Source organism: Canis lupus, chromosome 19 (genome assembly GCF_003254725.2).
Source record: "Canis lupus dingo isolate Sandy chromosome 19, ASM325472v2, whole genome shotgun sequence".
NCBI lineage: Eukaryota > Metazoa > Chordata > Mammalia > Carnivora > Canidae > Canis > Canis lupus.
This window is the reverse complement of record NC_064261.1, coordinates 41,460,342-41,478,549: the sequence shown is the minus strand read 5'-3', so window position 1 is coordinate 41,478,549 and position 18,208 is coordinate 41,460,342. Positions and strand designations below refer to the sequence as shown.

General features: G+C 36.9%; 1 long non-coding RNA gene across 2 annotated transcripts in view; it reads left to right on the top strand.

Moving 5' to 3' along the window:
- The first annotated feature begins 5,923 nt into the window (after positions 1 to 5,923).
- The window catches only part of LOC125753026 (uncharacterized), a 50,051-nt gene continuing 37,766 nt past the window's right edge, over positions 5,924 to 18,208 (top strand). Inside the window, exons 1-3 of one of the 2 annotated variants that reach the window (XR_007403839.1) lie at positions 5,924 to 5,987; positions 14,345 to 14,482; positions 14,761 to 14,804. This is a non-coding gene — a long non-coding RNA (uncharacterized LOC125753026). Of the gene's footprint in view, positions 5,988 to 14,344; positions 14,483 to 14,760; positions 15,967 to 18,208 lie in introns of those variants that run through there. The other variant, XR_007403838.1, reaches the window with a different exon arrangement.

The following is an 18,208-nucleotide window of genomic DNA, read 5'->3' as shown; positions in this document are numbered from 1 at the left end:
ACCCTTCAGAATAAAGTGGTTGTTATTTTGAATCCCTGCCTGCTGAAAAATCAGGAACTCACAGGACCCATTGCTAAATCCCAAAGTGAGAGGTTTGGGTGGAAGTTTGAGAAACTGGAAGAGTCCTAAATTCTGGACCTTTATTCCTCTTGCAGCTTCTCTCACCCTCTGCAGCTTCTCCCTCTCCCTTTTCCTTGAGAATGTTGTCCATATTTGCTGAATGCTATTCCCCACTCCCTCTCTGTTCAGTGTACTCTATGCCATCTCTCCACCAAAACTGTTTTCCTTCAACATTGATGACCTCCATGCAATAGATGAGAATGTTCTAGTCTCAATTCTAATCTAACTTGATACAGCAGCATGAAGCATAACTGATTACTCCCTCCCTTGAAGCATTTTCTCTTGTCTTCCAGGACTCCACAATCCTAATTTTCCTTCTCTCCTTGGATACTCTTTTTCAAAGTCCTTTGCTGGCTCCTCTTTCTTATCTGGACAAAAAAGTATTTCTTGGCTCAGTCCTTGAACATCTCCTATCATCTATCTATCTATCTATCTATCTATCTATCTATCTATCTATCATCTATCTATCTATTCTCACTACCTTCATGAGTTTATCTAGTCTTGTGATAACCCCCTAATGTATAATTTTCCTCTAGATCTCTTCCTAGAGATATAGAATCAGTGATCCAGCTGACCATTTGTTTTCTCCTTTTGGATGTTCAATAGCTTTCTCAAACTTAACATGTTGAGGGCCAGACTTTGGATATTCACCCCACCCTGACCAACCCTGCTTCTGCACAGCCTACCCCAACTCAGTTTATGCCTTTAGTCAGTACTTCACTAGAGTGAAGCAAACGAGTTGCTTAGGCAAAAATGTAAGATATTTAGAATATCATGCAAGTGCCAACCCTGCTTTTGCATGACCCTGAGAATGAGTGCCTCCTTAAATTTAGTGCCCTTGACTCTTCACTCACCTCACCCATAATCCTATCTTGCTTCTACTTGCTCCACCTAAAAAACCTCGGCATCATCCTTTATGCCTCTGTTTCTCTCACTTTTATGCCCAATCTATGAGAAAATCCTGTTGGCTTTACCTGTAGAAAGAGAGAATGATGCCCTGAGGCTACTTCTCAGTGGAAAGCATTCAGGAAGAGGCAGCAATGATCTCCTAGGACAAATTATAGACAACTCACAGCTCTCAGGAGGAGCAACTGGCCCTGAGGGTTGCTATGGCCTTGGACCTCAGTAGTCGTGGGATTGGAGCCTCAGGTTGCCATCTCAAAGTCCTTTGCTGCCCTAGGGCCTTCAGGGACCTAGAAGACTTGTAGTCTGTGCAGTTCAGGTCACTCTCCTTTATGGCCTTGGACAGTTCCTGTCCTACACAGCTTGCCGTTTCCACCACACCTGACAAGATCTCTGGCACAAGTAGAGGGAGGGAGAGGCATCCATAAGTACTGGAGTTTGCATGATAGGTGGTGTGAGCCAGACTCCTTACAAAGAAGTCTGGGCTGAGGAGCCGTTAGCACCGGGGCAGCCCAGGTGTTTCTCATCCCAGGATTCTCTACTGGCTCAATAGATTTTTTTTTAATTTTTTATTTAAATTCAATGTCATTAACATATACTGTATTATTAGTTTCAGAGGCAGAATTTAAAGATTCATCAGTTGCATAGAACACCCAGTGCTTATTACTTCAAGAGCCCTCCTTAATTGCCCATCACCCAATTACCCCATCCCCCCCCACATAACTCCTCCAGCAACCCTCAGTTTGTTTCCTATAGTTAAGAGTCTCTTATAGTTTGCATCCTTCTCTGTTTTTGTCTTATTTTATTTTTCCCTCAGTAGAATTTTTACAATCCCTGGAAATCATCTTTCCACTGAGAAGTGTGGTCAGGACCTCAGGCCTGATTCTACTATTCTCTGAGTTTCCTCTGATGCCCAACACATTGCAGTCCATCTTCTGCAGGACCCTTCATCTGGACCTGCAGGCCCTCTCCCCTAAACACTGAACTAAACACAGTTGCAAGTTCCAACTGTGCCATTTGTTTCCCTGGGAAACCCCACATTCCACCCATCCAGAGAAGGCCCTGATGGAGTTCTGTAGGCATGCACCTCCCAAAATATGTGTGGTATACTTCCTTCCAGGCACTTGTAAAATCTACTTCTCCTTCGCTTTGAAATTAGGCATGACTATGGGACTAATTCTAGACTATGTATTATGTTGGATGTGTGCCATTTCTGACCAGCACATTTAATTGTCAGTTTAGATATTCTAATAACTTTTTCCCCTACTGCCACAATTGGAGATGCTACAGATGATAGAACTTCCATCAGCTTGACCCCTGGAATAAGGATAATACAGAGCAAAGCCCTCAAAGAAATGCATGGTAATGTAGTATGATCTAGAAATAAATCTTAGTGCTTTAAAGCTAAGATTTCAGTGTTTGTACCATAGCATAGCATAACCTATCCAGATTAATATAATGAGGTTACTTCTAACTTGAAAACAAGATGGTTAAATAACAAATTTCATACACTAGAATAATGAAAATAATATCTAAGCTTTCTGTGAGATATCCAAACTTTTTAAAACATGCTTTCAATTACTTAGAGGGAAACACAAGCACATACTCATACTCCTGATATGCCCTAGAGGCTTCCTTTCAGACAGCAAATAGTCTGGCGGTTTTGATTAGATAGCTCTAATGATGTTTGTAGATACACATCTACCCAGTATGAGCCTTATCATGCTTGTTCCTTCTTCTTTCTTGGCCAGCATGATCATACCTATCTATTGGCCATGAATTGACCTTTGAGTATTAAGGCAGAGTGAAGAATAGTTTTTACAAAATGGGGTTATCAAGGTGTTTAGTCCAATTATTGAAGCAATAGTTACAAATGTCAAAAATAATGGAGTAATTTTGTATATTTGAATATTATGCTTCTTCAAAGGAGAGGAAATAAAAATTCTGAGATTATTTTCCCAAAGGAAGGAGACTAACAGAAACTGAATGTATTGTTTCAGGGGCTTTTTTCTTTTTCCCTCTCTGCTAGCAGTGACATATGCAGATACAAGTAAAAACCACTGTATTATGATTTGATTACTACCATCTCTGTTAAGCAGATAGAGAATGAAAGCAGAAATGACATCACTTGCCCTCCATGCAGTAGGCTGTGTTTCATTCAGTCAGAGCCCAGGGCCCATCTGTCCATATGCCTCAATTACTCCCTCCCACACTCCAAAGGAATGACCTTCCAGACATGTCGCAAGTACCATCTCCTCTGTAGAGCTGTCCTGATTCCTCCTAGGAAAATTAGTTGCTCAGTCTTCTTTATCATGCTAATTATATTGGATACATAATTATGGTACTCATCAAGCTGGCTAATTCTTTGTTTACATGTCTGTCTCAGTGACTCAGCTGTGGGCTTTTCAAGGGCAAAACTCCCTCTAAATCATCTGTCTTCTTTAAGACCTACACTTGCCATTTTGTTGGTGCATACCGATAATGTGGGAAAGAGTTGGGGGTTGTTTTGGGGTAGGAAATAGGAATGAATATGGGGAAAATAGACAAAGAAGAAAGGAAGGAAGGAAATTAGCAAGACTTCAAGGAAAGAAGAAAAGAAAGGAGTTTGCAATATGTGCCTTTTGTCACAAGGCTCCATGGATTGGTACAAGCTTCAGCACTAGGAAAACAGGAAGACAACCAAGAGATGGTGTCTCTGGGTCAGGGTTGGCATATTTCTCATATCCAACAATGTAGCCATATAGCCAACTAAGCCCAGGATATTCTACTTCTTCCTAGCTGCCTTAATTCAACATGTGAGACTATTTATTACCTGTAACGTCATTTCATAGAGTCCTAAAAGCTAAGGATAAATTAATCTCATAGTTACATGGAACAGTTCAGTTTGATAGGTTATTCTAGTTTTATATATAAGGAAATCGGGCTAACTTACACTGCTTGTTAAATTGGTTTCATATATTTTATCAAATGATAAGTTAGACTGCTTTAAGGTGGACTAGCCCCCAGAGGGTCTCAAGCTTTAGTGTGGACAGCCAAAACCTCTATGTTGTACTTGTTTGGTCAATCCCTCTAGTCTCAAAGAGTGGTGTTTTTGTTTTGTTTTGTTTTGCATAAGATAAATGAAAAAACAAAATATAATACATTTTTTGTTTAATTTAAAGAATTAAAACTTTTAGTTTAAAATGGAGATATTATTAAGGGAAAAAGTTGAAGTTTTATGAGTTATTAAATTGAAGATTAAAAAAAGGTACCTAAACTTTGGAGTAGTGATTATTATTTTAATGTTCAAATTCTTGGATACAACAATATCATTTTCAAAAATGTATCCTACAGGGGATCCCTGGGTGGCGCAGCGGTTTAGCGCCTGCCTTTGGCCCAGGGCGCTATCCTGGAGACCTAGGATCGAATCCCACATCGGGCTCCCGGAGCATGGAGCCTGCTTTTCCCTCTGCCTGTGTCTCTGCCTCTCTCTCTCTCTCTGTGACTATCATAAATAAATAAAAATTTTTAAAAAAATGTATCCTACAGAAACACTAAAATACATGCATAAAGTTTGGGTCAAAAACGTGTGGCAAAATTATTTATAGTCATGCAAAATTCAAAATAATGTAGATGGTTTTAAAAGAGGATTAAGTACAATTAATGAACAATATATACTAGGTTTTAAAAAGGGTTAGTTTGAATAATTAACAACCCCATAAAGATTCTAAGTGGTGTTGACCACTACCATTTGCTGGTTCCTGTTGCTAATGAGGCCAAAGCATGGGCATTTGATGAATTCCCACATCAGTTTGGTTGACCAGTCATATATTTGGTGTAAGTTGCAAGGCACACTCATGTGACAGTCTTGCAGATGATGCTATTGGTCATATGAAGACTAGATAAGGAAGTACAGTGATAAGATCAATATAAATTTATTCCTCTAGCAAAACACAATTCAAGGCATATGCATTATTAATGCTGCATCAGAGGTATTATCTTCATATTCAAAGACTAGCATATAATTATAAAGGACAGAAATGTAAAGAACATGAACAGCCTAATGATGGAATTGGCTCATGTTTATTATTAGAAATCCTATTTGAAATCCAGAGAACAACTGAGTGGATAAAAACATGTCAGACAGTAGGTGACAAAGGATATGAGAAAATTACAACTTTTTTTCCCACTAAATTTAACAATGCTTTGTACCAAATTCCTTACTTGACTGACTAAGTAATCTGGCTCTGCAAGGATGAGGACTCAGGGAGACATACTTTCTGCTACTGTTTCTACCTGTGATGAAGTTAGTCTGGCGTTTGCATGCTCTGTTAGTCAGTATGACTCCAGGAAGACTCAGCAGAACAGAAGCATTCTCTCCTTCAACAAATATCCACTGAACATGAAATCAGACTTTTCCTGGTACTAAAGGTACATTTCAGAATAAGTCAAAGGTCGTGAAATTAGCATTTTGGATAAAAGTATAAGTTTTCATATGTAAAAAATTACCACCATGGGGATGCCTGGGTAGCTCAGTTAGTTGAGTGTCCAACTCTTGATTTTGTCTCAGGTCATGATCTCAGGGTCATGAGATCAAGCCCCACATCCAGCTCCAAGCTCAACATGGAGTCTACTTGAGATTCTCTCTTTCCCTCTGCCTCTACCCCCACTATCTCTCAAAAAAAATTGCCACCATGATGATCAGAGATATAAGATAATGTTATTGTGAAATTTGATCCAAAATCATTGGCTTCTTAAGCTAGAAAATGTCCTATGCCTTGTGCTATGCCTTAGTTCGATTGTGTTTAAAGCTAACGGATAGGAAGATGGCAGAGTAGGAAGCACCAGGAATCTGTCTCCCTAGACACCACCTATACCATATATCACCTAGACAACAATTATACTGGCATAAGCTGCCTGATGTAACTATTTTGGAACTCTGGAGTCTATTGAAGGCTTAAATCTTCCAGGGGAATGCTTAGATGGTAAGTAGCTATGGATTATCAATTTTAGTTCTTTGCACAGTAGCACCTACCTGTCCCCATTCACAGCCATGTGGCAGGCAACAGTGCACAGCACTGTTGGAACAATTTGCACACAGCTGGTGGGATCCAGGGTAGACAAAAAGGTCTCTGACCTCCAAGTATTAGGGATCTGTGCTCTGATCACTGATTGCTATTTCATATCACAGAAGTATAGACAAAGAAGTAGGCACCCATTGTTTTTGTAGGCACCCCATTGTAAGCCTCTCTATCTCCTGCTGAAGCGAATTTCAGGACATTTAAAGGGCTAATGCCTTCTCCCACTTCATTTTTCTTTCAGTTTTCCCCTTTTGGGAGCCAGACATTAAAAACTAGGATATTCAAAAGCAACTTTGTATACATAGACTAGAAAATGACCACACATGTCCAGAGAAAGGTTCAGAAAGAACTTAAATGTATATACCTCAGGTTGATCCTCAGTACGGAGAAAGCCTACATAAATCAGAAAAACAAAAACAATAACAATAACCAAACCTAGCAAATTCTGGAGGAGGACTATCCTAAGTCCAGAGTTACCACATTATTAGATTCAAAAGACCAGCTTTCAACAACAACAACAATCACAAATCATAAGGCATATGAAGAAACAGCAAAATATAACCCATTCAATGGAAAAAGTATAAACTATCCCTAAAAAGACCTCAAGGAAGATACACTAGGCAAAGACTTTTTAAAAACTATCTTTAAAAAAACACTATATTAAAAATACTCAAAGAAGTGAAGGTGTGGAGAGAATTTTTAAAAAGATGCATAAACAAAATGGAAATATCAATAAAGAGACAGGAAATCTAAAAGAAAACTAAAAAAAAATCTAGAACTGAAAAAATACAATAACTGAAATAAAACATAACTAACTAGATGGACTCAAGGGCATATATGAACAGGCAGAAGAAAGAATCAGTCAACTTGAGGATGGGACAATAGAAATTATTGAGTCTGAGGAACAGAGAGAAAAAAGATTAAAGTGAACAGGGCCTAAGGGATTGTGGGACACCATCAAACAGAACAACATATGCATTGTGGGAATTTGGGAAGAGAAGAAAAAGAGAAAGGGGCACAGAGAATATTTGAGAAATAATGGCTAGAAACTTCTCAAATATGAGGGAAAATATGAACATAAACATCCAAGAAATTCAACAAACTCCAAGTCGTATAAATTTAAAGATATTCCTACAGAGACATATTATAATCAAACTTTTGAAAGACAATATATCTTAAAAGAAGGAAGAAACAAATCATCACATACAAGAGATTCTCAATAAGATCATCAGCAGATTTCTCATTGTAACTTTTGGAGACCAGAAGGCAGTGAGCCAAATAGTCAAAGTGCTAAAAGGAAAAAAAAAAAAAAAAAAAAAAGGCTATCAACCAAGAATCCTATATCCATCAGAATTCTCCTTCCAAAGTGAGGGAGAAATTAAGACACCTCAATATAAAGTTTGAGAGAGTTTATTACCATTAGACCTGCTTTCAAGAAATGCTCAAGGTAATCCTGCAGGGTAACTTGACAGTAGCTGAAAGCTACAGGGAGAGGTAGGTCCCAGCAAAGGTAAATATATGGACAATTATAAAAATTACTATTGTTGTAACATTAGTTTAAAACTGGAGTTTTTATTTTCTGCATCATTTAAGAGACTGATACATTAAAAAACAGTTAGTCTAAAAGATAGTATTATTATAATTTTGGTTTGTAACTCCAATTTTGTTTCCTCTGTAATTAAGAAATACATGCATTTAAACATACTAGTTTATGTTTTGTGGATATACAATGTACAAAGATATAATTTTGGGGACAGCAACATCAAAAGAAATAGGAACAGAGTTATAAAGGAACGGAGTTTTATATGCAATTGAAGTTAACCTGGTATAAGTCCAAATTATAGCATTATAACTTTAAAATGTTAATTTAATCTCCACATACAACTAAATTAACTACAAAGCAAACAGCTATAGAATATACACAAAATGAAATGAGAAAGGAACTGAAACATTTCACTATAAAATATCAACTAAACATGAAAGAAGACAGTAATGCAGGAACTCAGAGACAAAAAAAAAAGCTGTTAGACATATAGAAAACAAAGAACAAAATGATGGAATTAAATCTCTCCTTATCAGTAATTACTTTAAATGTAAATGGATTAAGCTCTTCAACCAAAAGACAAAAATTGACAGATGGCTTAAAAGCACATAGTCTACTCATAAATGAAATCTAAAAAAAAAAAGAAAGAATAACTTCTCAAATGTGATGAAAAATATGAACATAAACACCCAAGAAATTCAATAATCTCCCAAACTAAAAGTAGAATTAGAACTATAAATACAGAGAACAAACTGATGTTGCTAGAAGGGACGGGAATGGGGGGTTGGGCAAAGTGGGAAAAGGGAGATACAGGCCTCCAGTTATGGAATGAGTGAGTCATGGGAATAAAAAACAAAGCATAAGGAATACAGTCAATGATATTATAATAGCGATGTAATGGGACAGATGGTAGCTGTACTTGTTATGCACATAGAATAATGTATAAACTTGTCAAATCACTCAATTGCATACCTGAAACTAATAAAACATTGTGTTTCAACTATACTTAAATTAAAAACAAACAGGGGTGCCTGGATGGCTCATTTGGGTAAGCATCTGACTCTTGGTTTCAGCTAAGGTCCTGATCTCATGGGTTGTGAGATCGAGCCCTGTGTCGAGCCCCACATCAGGCTCTGCACTCAGTGGGGAGTCTGCTTGAGGCTTCTCTCCCTCTGCTTGTCCTCCCACTTGCTCTCTTTCTCTCTCTAAACTAACTAAATCTTAAACACATAGTCCAACTGTATGCCATATACAAAAGACTCACTTGGAACCCAAATACACATATAAATTGAAAGTAAAAGAATGGAAAAGATAATAGTAACAAAAAGAGAGAAGAGGTGTCTATCCTACTATTAGACAAAATAGACTTTAAATGAAAAAAGATTGCAAAGGACAAAGAAGCACATTATATGTTAATAAAGGGATCAATATAGCAAGAAGACATAATAATTATAAGCATTTACCTACTAATGACAGACCACCAATATATATGAAGCAAAAAATTAAAAAAACTGAATTGAGAAATAGATGGTTCTATGATAAAGCCCCACTCACAATAATGGATAGAACAACCAGACAAAAGATAAGTATGGATATAGAGGACTTGAACAACATGTTAGACCAATTAGATCTAAAAGACATGTACTCTACCTAACAACAACAGCATACTCATTTTTCTCAAGTGCACTACGATGGACTATATGTTAGGCCACAAATTAAGTGTTGGTAGATTTCAAAAGATTGATATCATAAAGGATATCTTCCTTGACCACAATATAATAAAGCTAGAAATAAATAACAGAAGAAAAGCTGGAATTTTCACAAAGTTGTAAATATTAAATAATATACCTTTAAACAACCAGTGAATCAAAGTAGAAATCAAAGAAAATCAGAAAATACACACAAATGAAAATGAAAATGCCACATACCAAAACTTACACAGCCCAAGTATAGCTATGGGGAAAATATGTAGCTATAAAATCTTACGTTAAAAAGCAATGACAAGATCTCAAATCCACAACATAACTTTACAACTTAATGACTAGGAAAAGAACAAACTAAATCCAAAGCTAACAGAAAGAAAGAAATAATAAAGATTAGATCAGAGATAAATGAAATAGAAAAAAGAAAAACAATAGATAAAATGAATAAAACCAAAAGTTGGTTCTTCAAAGAGGTCAATAAAATTGGCTCCCCTTTAACTAGATGGACTAAGGAAAAAAAAAAAAAAAGAGAAGATTCAAATTACTAAAATCAGAAATGAAAGTGGGGACATTACTACTGATTCTATAGAAATAAAAAAGGATTATAAGAGAATACTGTGAATGATTATGTACCAACAAATTGGATAACCTGGGTAAAATATATAAATTACTATAAACATACCACTACCAAGACAAAATTATGAATAAATAGGAAATCTTAATAGACTTATGACTAGTAAGGAGATTGCATCAAGATTGAATCAATAATTAAAAACCTCCCAACAAAGAAAAGCCCTGTACCCAATGACTTTACTAGTGAATTCTATCCAACACTTAAAGAACTAATACAAAAAAAAAAAAAAAAGAACTAATACTGAGGCTTCTCAAACTTTTACAAAAAAAAAAAAAAAAAAAAAAAAGGAAGAGGAGGGAACACTTCCTAACTCATTCTAGGAGGCCAGTATGACCCTGATACCAAAGCCAGACAAAGACACTACAAGAAAGGAAAACTACAGACCAGTTCCTTTATGAACATTTATCCAAAAATTCTCAGCAAAATACTAGCAAACCCAATTCGGCAGATATTAAAATGATTATACAAATGGAATCATTCCTGAATGCAAGGATGGTTCAACATGAAAATCAATGTAATATATGACATTAGCAGAGTGAAGGACAAAAACCACATGATCATTTCATTTGATGAAGAAAAAGCCTTTGACAAAATTCAACATCCTTTCATAATAAAAACAATGCAAAAACTAGGAGTATGAGGAAATTACCTCAATATAATAAAAGCTACAAATGAAAAATGAACATAAAACTCAATGTGAAAGACTGAAAGCTCTTTCTTTCTCTAAGGTCAAGAACAAGGCGAGTATGCCTGCTTTCACTTTTTTCTTTTTCCTTTCTTTTTTTTAAAGGAGCACATGCATGAGTTCATGGTGGGGGGTGGGCAGAGGGAGAGGGAGAGAGAGAATCTTAAGCCGACTCCATGGCCAGTGTGGAGCCCAATGTGGGACTTGATCTTACCACTTGAGATCATGACCTGGACTGAAATTAAGAGTCAAATGCTTAACTGACTGAACCACCCAGTCACTCCTCTGCTTTGGCCACTTTTATTTGACATAGTATTGGAAGTTCGAGCTAGAGCAATTAGTCAAACAAAGGGAATAAAGGGTATCTAAACTGGAAAGAAAGAAGTAAAATTATCTCTATAGGTGATTTGATCTTATATGGAGAAAACTCTAAAAATGCCACAAAAATTGTTAGAACTAGAACAAGAATTTGGTAAAATTGCAGGATACATTCAATGCACAAAAATCAGTTGTATTTTTGTATACTAACAATGAAAAATCTTAAAATCAAATTACAAATACAATTTCAATAATAGCATCAGAAATAATGAAACTCTTAGGAATTAACCAAGAAGGTGAAAGACTTGTACAATTAAGTCTACAAAACATTGCTAAATGAAATTAAAGCAGATCCAAATATTGAAGTGTAATTCATATGTAGTGTTTACATTAATTTCAAATATACAATATAATAATTCAATAATTCTATGCATTACTCAGTGCTCATCACAATAAGTGTACTCTTAATCCCCTATATCTATTTCACGACCAAGAAAACGTAAATAAATGGAAGCACATCCCATATTCATGGATTGGCCAACTTTATATTGTTAAAATGTCAATGCAAGGCAAAACAATCTAGAGGTTCAGTGCAAACCTTGTCAAAACCTAATGACATTTGTTTTCAGGAATAGAAAAACCTTTCTAAAATTCATGTGGAATGTTAGTGAATTTCCAATACCCAAAACAATTTTGAAAAAGAATAAAAGTGGAAGACTCACACTTCCTGATTTCAAAACTTACTACAAAGCTACACTAATAAAAACAGTGGAAGGGGGATCCCTAGGTGGCTCAGCGGTTTAGTGCCTGCCTTTAGCCTAGGGCGTGATCCTGGGTCTCCAAGTCCCGCATTGGGCTCCCTGCATGAAGCCTGCTTCTCTCTCTGCCTCTCTCTCTTTCTCTCTCTCTCAAATAAATAAATACTTTAAAAATAAAAATTAAATAAATAAAATGTGATGCTTATTGGGTATTGAGGTATAGTGCCTGCCCCTATACTAAGTGATCCTAAACTGCTTTATAGTTGTTGATTTTACTGCCAAAATTTTCTCCTTCTTCACTTCCATTTTTTTTTTACTGAAATTCAATTTGTCCACATATAGTACATGATTAGTTTCAGATGTAGTATTCAATAATTCATCAGTTGCCTATATAACACCCAGTGCTCATCACATCACGTGCCCTCCTTAATGCCCAGTTACCCCATCCCCCACTCACCTCCCTTCAGCAACCTCAGTTGGTATTTCAGTATATAAAATTCTGGTTTTGTTGCCAACTGAATCAGAGGAATCCAAAAGTAACTGAGGTAAGTAACAATCAAAGTAAAAAGTAAATGCAATGATATGTTTTTGCCAGAAGGTAAGTGAATAAACTTACTGTGTGTGTATAGTAATAGTTCTCAATCATGAGTATACCTCATAATCATCCAGTGGGCTTTGGAAAATACAGATTTTCTGATTCAGTAGATCCAGGGTGGGACCTGAGACTTTGCATTTCTAATTTCCCAGCTCATCCTGCTGCTCTGGGGCCCACACATGGAGAACTGCTATGCAGCAGAGTGAGATGGGAATGGTTTGAAATATCAATAAGATGTTGAAGTTTTAGGAAACATTGGAAATATCTAGAAGTCTACAAGCAGGAAAAGGAGAATATTACTTTTCACATATCAGACATTACAACCATGGAGCTTGTAACACGAAGACTGAGAGCTGCTGGAAAAAAAAATCCAGGAATTTGTATAAAATGGTAGATTACAGTTACATGTCAGTTCACTAGATTTTAGGAAGATATATTAAATGCTTCCATTGTTATAAACTGATACCACATCAGGCAGTCTTGATCTCCAAAAAACTTCTCATGTTGCCTCTGTAATAGGCTATCCTGGATGGACCATTGGTTTGACCCCGTGTGGCATGCCTAATGTTTCTATATTCTAATCCATTGGTTGCCACCAAAGTGCTTTGCCAACAGATTTTGTTCTCAGATAGAGCACAGCACTGAAAAGAAAATCACTTTGCAAATCCAGTGATTTCATGGGCCACTAGGCTCTCTGCATTCTCTATTACCCAGTTTATCTTTTGTTCATTTAATGCATCGCAAACAACATTGAATTAGTTTGTTGGACAATTAGGTAAGATATTAAACTAAAGATGTACATATAAATATGTCAAGTAATTATTTTAAGAATACATCTGTAAGGAGTAGCTAGAGAAGGCACTTCGTGAGGTTTTTTTTTCCTCCCTGCTTTCTCTAATAGTTCAACAATTCCAACTTTTAGAAGTAATATACCTTTTCTAAACTGTACACAGCAAAAAAAAAATTCTATAATGAACGTTTAAAAAATCATTTCCAAGGAAATTAGCTCTTATAAACAACCTGGAATATGTCAGTTAATTAAATTCGTATTTTTTGGAATGAGCATCCCAAATAAAACTCACTATTGCAAATGTGAGCCCAGGCAGGCGTGGTTTCCATTCTCTGCAAGTCTCTTCCTTCCTGAGCTGTGACTGCCTAAAGCCTTCCTGTAGTTTCACTATTGCCTTGACCCTCAGTGCCACTGAGTGCTGAACGGGGTAGTTGTTGGGTAGTTTTACATGGCTGCATGTCTAGATTCTGTTTACTTTGCCTCTGCTCTGATGTCATATCTTAGCTCTGGTAAATGGATCTCAGACTGTTCTGAAGTTGGTTTTTTTTTTTTTTTCTTTTGTGTGTGTGTGTGTTTTGTTTTTGTTTGTTTGTTTGTTTGTTTGTTGAGAGAAAAAGAGAGAGGAAAAAAAGAGTGCCCATGAGCCAGGGTGGGGGAGTGGGCGTGGATAGGCAGAGCCAGAGGGAAAGAGAGAATCTTAAGCAGGCTCCACACCCAATCAGGAGCTGATGCTATGTTCCATCTCACAGCCCTGAGATCACGACCTGGGCCAAAATCAGGGATGCATTACTGACTAAGCCACCCAGGTGCTCCTGTTCTGAATTCTTATTTGCCTGCTCCCAGGCACCATTTTGATATCTGCCATTGCCCTTCTCATAAAGGGATATCCCAGTCCTGGATCCTGACCCATTAGCTTGAGCCCTCCTTGATAATGACAAATTCCTCTCATTTCAATTTGCTATCCTTCCTATAAGAATGAATTGTCTCATATTCCATCCACCTGTTTGGTAAGTCAACATCTCATTTTAATACTTTGCTGATATCTACTTACCTGGGGTATAATCTGCTATTACTCTGTTGTACTGGACATGCTGCTTGGGTTTTTATTCATATCTGTGATGGGATCCATTTGCCCAGATCATATTCAGAGACTGAGTCCTTTACCAGATTCCCGGCCTTTCTCACCTAAGCCTTATGGCAATAAGTAACTGGACTTACCTGGTTTGTTCATTCAGAAAACACTGGATGGATGCCTGGAACTATATTGGCCACTGGGGAGATGAACATAAACAAGGCGCAGCTTCTCTCTTCAAGAAACTCATGCTGGATGACAGAGAAAACAAGCAAAACAATTGAAATACAATTTTTTAACAGTAAGTTATAAGAACCTTGCTCATCAGGATATAGTCCCTTAGGTCAGACGATTGTCCTTCCATAAACATTAATTTACTAATGCTTGCTCAAAACCTAATGTGTACCACCCAGAGGTCCCTTATGAGGATTGTGAATCAGACCCAGACATTCTGGCCCAGAGTGTCTAGAAGTTTTACCTCCCGGATGCTAATGATGTGTGTCTTTTGGCCCAAATAAGTCGATAGGAGCCTTTATAATAGATAGCCTCTGAACCTAACTCCTGCTCTTTTATCCTCAGGCAGTCTACCATGAATGAACCCTGATGACTATAGGATGGGAGTTGTGAGTTCAATCACTTCATTATCTACAACTTCTGAATCAAGTGTCAGCCTGTTTCATTTCACCCTTTCAAATTAACTAGAGCTGGATATCCTAAAAGGATGAAAGTTTTATGAGTCAATTGCAGTGCTTGTTGGAATAGGTAGAAGGAGACACTGGTGATAACCTACTGTAACTTTCAAAAGTCAACATTACCCCCTAAGTGGCAGAGTTGCCTTGAGTTTGTGTTTCTGGTAGAAATGACCATCAGGGTCTCCCCACTGCCTCCTAAACCTTTGAAGAGACACCTGAGTGGTCCCTGGAACTCTTTGAATGACTAGTGACTGCCCAAGGACTGCTAAAAGTTTCTTTACTCTGAGTTGTTGAAGCCTGTGACCTTTGGCTGGTGGAATGATATCTGATATGGCCATAACAGGGATTCCTTGGGACATCCTAGGGAAATATGAGATTGCCCTGGTGCCTCTAGCCTTAACACTGGAACTAATGGACATTTTGCTAAGCCGTCTTGATTCTCTTCCCCAATTGTAAACCAACCCCAGCCCACTAGAGGATAATTTTGAAACAAACCTGGAAATAACTTCCTTATTCATCAATGTTCCTGAAATTCCAGGAGGATACTGAAGAGAAGAGGCAGGTATTTGGCTTTGAAAAGGTAGAGACACCAAGGTGAGAAGAAGGCTCGGAGGCAGTGTTGTCAGCATAGGGTACTCCAGAGATGTGCAGCAAACAGGACAAAAGACTGGCTCCAGGCATAAGCAATGATTCTCAGTGTTAATCTTAGTCATGCTTTGGAGAGGGGGATACGGAATCAATCACTTATCCTGCTTTAACATCAACGCACTCATCTATAAAACATACACATCCTACCTGACAACATTCTTCACATATCCTAATAAGAAAAAGCATGTTAAAGTGATAAAACTATTTTAGGAAGTTATGTAAATATACCATTAAGGTAGATTATAGATTGTAATCCTATCATTTATTGCTTTTTCATCTGTTTATTTGCTGAGAAGCTTTTATGAACTTCCAGTTAATTATTTTTCTTTTCCCCTCTTATTTATCAGCAGGCATATCTTATCATCTTATTTAAGTTTTAAAATAGCATTTCAAAGTTAATAAGATGTTTCAAAAATCTAGCCATGTCCTTCATTTGCTCATAATATTTTGTCTGGAAAAGTTGTTCTTAAAAAAAATAAATGAACTATTTATAAAATTGTGATATGACCAAGGCAACCATAAACAAACGTATGCAGTCCGACAGAACAAGTATGCCTTGCAATATGGATGACTTTCCTGGTGTGCCATAATAGTTTCTTAGAGCTGTTATGAATTATTCCATAAACCCATATTTAGAGACTTTAAAAAATGCAGATTATTGGCCTGAGAAACCATTTTGTCTCCAAAGGAACATTTGCAGGCTGTCGTGCAAATCTGCATTTGAGCTAGTTTCACATTATGATCTTAGTGAATTCTTGACCAGATGGACTTGAACAGCTGCCACCCATGCCCAGTAAGTCCCTTTGCTTGAGAAGACAAAATAGCTCATTTGTTTGCAATTCCGTCCTGGAAGTACACAAGGGCAATTTTCTACATTGTGAATTACTTCTATCAGAGCAACATTTTCCCTGAAAGACCATAGCTCATTATGCTATTTAGAAACAAACAAAAAAATATGCACAAACATTTTTTTCAGGAGTCTTATAATTTGTGCCCAGAAGGGACAAGTCTCTTTTCAGATTAATTTTTTAAAAATGTTCCTTGGTTGCCATTATGCTCAAGCTGACATGGAAGGTTATAACTGAGAGAACCCCCTCTGAAATAATAATGCCTTACATTTGTACAGCACTTTTAAACTCTTCAAAGTGCTTTAAGACACATTATCTCATTTGAGCCTCAAAACTACTCAGGGAAGCAGGGAAAGTGGGTGTTTTTATTCACCAGTTTATAGATAGAGAAATCAATTCACTTTACGAATATTATCTGAGTATCTACTAACTCCATTGTATTATACTCAGTATTACAGAGGATAAAATAACAGGTATTCCTAAAAGAGTAATCTGTTTTGCAGATAAGACATAAAAACACAAAGCTAAATAATACAAAAATGTACAATATGTTTCAAAAGATGACAGAAGGCAATATATATGGTTAAAATATTAGAGGCACCCATGATGAGCAAACTGTTCTGGAGGATTCAGGGGGCTTTTTGAAGCAGGTGCTGCCTAGAATACATATGCTTGGAAAGAGGCTTATTATTTGTGGAATCCATGAGAATGTCTGCTCTTTGACATCACAAGGTTATACCCCTATAACCTTAGAATGTACAAGATTTTGGCATTCATCTAGTTTACCCTGATTCTCAACGCTGGAACTGTTTCTATGGCACCCTAGGCAAAAATGTTGGAACAGCCATAGGTTTTAGAAAATTCTCGTATGAAGTCGCAATGTTGATGTCTGTAACTCTGTGCCTTGCTGACTACAGGAACATTGCCGATCTATTTTTCCTTCCTGTGGAAAGCCTTTAATACATCTGTAGACAGTTGTAATATCTGCATTTAGGTTTTTTCTTCTTTCCATAGATCTTTGAACTTCTCTAGGTATTTACAGTCATTGCTGTATTGCTGGATCCCTGTCTTATTAGTTCAAATTATCTCTAACTTTGCCACCCACAACTGATATACTATTTTAGGTATGTAGAGTTATATGGGATTCTTACTTCCTGGGCTCTGAACACTATCTGAACACTGTAGTTATGCTTTCAATTAACTTGCAGCATGTAAGTTAATACTACTATTTATAAAGATTTCTCACATGTAATACTAACTATCATATAAAAGCTGCTTAATTAAAATGCACGGAACTAGTTAGGAATGCTTTCCTGAAGAATAAAGGTCACTTTCATTACATGGCTTTTTTCCCCCTTTTAAAATTTTTCTTCTTTTTCCTAAGTCATTCATGATACATATATATCCTCCCAGAAGAAGTTTTCTTAAGGAATTCATACCAAATTCTAATATAACAATGATCTGTGGTATTTTGTTCTTCATTTTTATTAACTGGGAAAATAAAAATTAATAGTTCATGTAAATTAATAGGCCAATACTGACCTCTGGTGTGTATGGAGGAAATTGCTTAGTGGGTGAACTAGTGGACACTTGGGAAGAGTTTTATGTTAAATATAAGAACAATCTTTGTCCAAGCAAAGAAGTTTCCTGAGTTATAATTACAAATGTGGAAATTGGGGAATGTCAAACTAACTGAATGGGGAGGATTTCTCTATGTTAGTCCCTTGTGGTAGGAAGTGAAAAGGAAAGGAGAACTGCTGAATAGAACAGCCCTCATTGCATCATGTTTTTGCCCTGTTTGGTCTGCGTTTAAGCAATTCTAACCACAGTGAGAGGAGA